The following is a 3,655-nucleotide window of genomic DNA, read 5'->3' as shown; positions in this document are numbered from 1 at the left end:
CCAGACATCCAGCAATAACTAAAATGGTTATGACAGTTTCTCTCAAAAGGCAAACAACCCCATGGCCAAGCATCTGCATAACCAGAAGCAGAACCGGTATTAAGCCTCTGCCATGAACACAGCAAGGAGCACATAGGTCTTTCTATAGCCCTTCGGTGATGGTGGATACACCTGTAGCCACAGCATCTGCTGCACGTTGGCTGTTGAACTCCCTGGGGAGCTTCTCATGGGCACTGCAAGCAGGTCAGCAAGTGCTGCATCACTGCCTGGGTGGAAACTATTGTTCCTGTGCTGTTTGTCAGCAGATTGATGGGGAAAGGCAAGCTGCCTGGGCAGGGTATAAATGCCCCCGTCCATGTACTGGTTCTCCTTCAGCAGGTGCAGAGTGCAAGACATGAAGCTCCTCATGCCAGCTACCCTCATCCTGCTCCTCTCACTCTGCACCTTGTGCACAGGGGCGCATGAATATACCTCTGTCCTCATTGTGCCCAATGGAGGCCACTAGGGCAAGTGGGAGATTCAGGAATTTTGCTGCTGCCAATGGATTTTCACTGAAGGTAAAATTCTCCCTATTTCCCACCATCTCCTGTCTGTGCATCCTAGTCAGTAGCTCTCCACCTCCCAGGAGGGTCTTCTCCAGAATCAAAGGATTTTCTGCAGGGTCTTTGCACTTCCTTTGTGTGATACTCTGAACATAAAACTATGAGTCTTCTGGAAAATTTAGCCTAGAAAATGTTGCCACCAGTACACAAAAATATGTTTTTTATTTTTGTTACTTTAGGACAAGAGGTCTCCTGTTAGATAAAGCAAAAGTAGAGCTACTGCCAGAATTGTTTTGCTCTCAATCTGGATGGAGTTGTGCTGGCAGATGCATTATCTGCATGTGACTGATGTTGCTGGGAGAAGCCACCTCAGAGCTGAAATCTGCTGCTGGAGTCAGGGAGCGAGGCAGCCTCCTCCAGTCTCTCTCCTGGGACTCAGAGTCTCTGCCTTACATGTTGGGTCAGAAATAGAAAACACGAAGAAGAAGACGTTAAGGGTTGTGTAGGTGTGGTGCAGTTTCCCAGTGACAGACATATTTTCCTATGTGCTTCCCAAGACGTTTTCTCTTTCTCATTACAGGAAAGAGCTGGGATTGTTTATGACCAGCACCTAAAGGACTTACCCTGGGTCTTTTCCCCCTTGCCTTTACCTCTGTCCCCGTGTGACTGCTACTGCAGGTGGAGCCCTCCCAGTTTGGAAGAGACAACACAGCTCTGAACGGCATACGCCTGTGCTGTCAAGATGACTCCATCATCGAGTCCTCAGTTGGGAAGTAAGTAACACTGTGCTTTCTCCCCTGTTTGTCATGCACAAGCTCACAAAATATCCATAGGCGTCACCATTTGCAGGGGTCTCTTCTCTGACTTGCTTTGTCTGCATAGTGCTGTAGTAAAGTAAATTAAAACAGGAGGTTGAGGTTTTTGTTCATTTTTAGGGTAGTTAAGCATGGTTACTTCACATTACCATCTTCTGTTTGCTCTTGAGATTTCTGAAGAGCATTGTGAACACCTGAAGTACAGGAAGGCAAAAAAAAAAGGAGAAAGTAAGGAGCCCCAGAGCGCAGCAGGATGTTGTGCTGGTCAGTGCTGTGAGCAAGGAAGTGTTAAGCTTCAGGGCAGCATAACAAAGAGAAGGAGCACTTCTCCCCAGTTTGCAGAGCCCAGACATTCCTCTGTCTGCTTTTTGTCGGGTGGGATTCCAAGTTTGTCCTGGAGGCTATTTGATCTCTTTTTCACTGAGAACAGAGAAATCCCAAGGAGTAGGTGATGACACAGCAGCCAACAACATCCAGTTCAGATGATCAGATGAAACTGTGCTAGTAGGTGATGGACTGTCATGGGGTAGATTTGGCCTGTGGAGCAAAAGCTGCAACATATGTGGTCTTCAGACAAAGGTAGAGCCCCCACGGGGGCTTCAGAATGATACAGCACTCAACAATGTGCAGTTCTTCTGCTGTAAATGAGGATTTGCTCCATCTTAATGGAGCCTACACATCCCATATCCCACAGCAAATGAAACATCAGTAAAGATTTGCTCTAGTTTTACACTGGGGCATGCCTGTGATGTTTTGACTGCTTGCATCTTTCTGTATGGGCCAGTGCCTTAGATGATGAAGCCTTTTACAGTTACCACTACTTTAACATAGCTTCTCATAGTTACTGAAGTGCATTGTCTTCATAAGAATCTTCACATCACATAACTGCTGGTATAGAGCTGTGAAAATGCCCAATCTCTGACAGCTGCTCAGAGATAAGGGACAGATTTCTCAGCTTTTTTTTTTTTTTTTTTTTTTTTTTCTCTGACTGGTGATTAACTTTCAGGTTTGCTTTGCCCATTTTTCCATCATTTGAAATAATATTTGACCTATTGACATGACAGACAGGGAAGACAGACTATTAGTTTGAGTCTGCTTGAGGTTTCTGATCAAAGAGAAAATGATCAATGAGAGCTAATTGGGGTGAAAAAGAAATTTGGATGGGCTCATGAGAAGCATCAAAGGTTTGGTATCATTGCCCACTCTTAACTTTATTTGCCTCAAGGCTTCTGCATTTTTTGCAAGCAATCTGTTGGCTCATACCTGAGCTCCTGCTTTGGGAAACATGGTTAGAAAGTGTGCTTACACTGAGCATTCATCTAAGTGTGACGTTGGTGTCACCTGGGTGGGCTGTAGCTTCCCAAACCTCCCTCATTGCTGCTTTGTAGTGCTCACCCAGCTATTAATGGAAAACTCATTTTCATGAGACTTGTTTTTTTCTGGGCTTCATGATCTAAACAGTATGGGAAGAATCCAAACTAAAAATAAGCTCTATGTCACTCATCCATTTTTGATGCCCCAATTTTTGGATAAGCTTGAAGTTATTACCTTGTCCTGATGTGCTAGATGTAAAGAATATACTCTAGATTTGGGAAGAAAATCTTGCCTGGATATCATTATTGTGCCCTAATGTCTGAGCCACTGCGTCTCTCTGGCAAGAATTCAAGAAGAGTTATTACCTCTCTGAGCACCTTTTAGAAAGTGTAGCTGTTGCTGTTCCCTTAAAGCAATGCATTATGCATCTTTGTGTACTTGAAACAAGGTAGGGGCATGGTGTTGTCATTCTCTAGGTGACTGGTTGGGCTGTGGGAGTGTCATGTCCAGGACGACAACCACGTGGAGCAGCAGAGAGCTGATGGATGGAGGTTCCCTTTGCCAGTTCACATCCTCTGCTCAGCACATACACAGCAGCCATCACCACTTTGGCTCTTCATCCATGTGAAATTTTCTTCCTGTCACTTACCTCAAAAGATACTTGAATAATAACTGTATTTTCTTTAAAGAGGAATGGAACACAGCAGGCAAAAGAACAGAACAAACATGATATGTACTTTGGTAAAAACATTTTGATATAAAGATCAGGACTTTGCTTTTGAATAGATCACTTGTCTCTCTAACTCTTTGTACTGTCTTTGTTGGCAGTACTCAGTATCTAACGCTTGCTGCAATAAAAAGTTTCTCTGAGTCAGGGAAGTGAAGAGTATGAATTTTATTGACAAAGCCAAGAGCAAACATCGAATATTTGGTGTTTGGTAATGTTCTTCAGTTCAAACCTTTGGAGAACACAGGAATTTCTCA

General features: G+C 44.1%; 1 pseudogene; it reads left to right on the top strand.

Moving 5' to 3' along the window:
• Positions 1-355: 355 nt before the first annotated feature.
• LOC102087508 (vitelline membrane outer layer protein 1-like) lies at positions 356-3,139 on the top strand (annotated as a pseudogene).
• Positions 3,140-3,655: the final 516 nt, after the last annotated feature.

Source organism: Columba livia, chromosome 1, assembly GCF_036013475.1.
Source record: "Columba livia isolate bColLiv1 breed racing homer chromosome 1, bColLiv1.pat.W.v2, whole genome shotgun sequence".
Classification (NCBI taxonomy): Eukaryota; Metazoa; Chordata; class Aves; order Columbiformes; family Columbidae; genus Columba; species Columba livia.
This window is presented reverse-complemented; position numbering and strand designations above follow the sequence as displayed.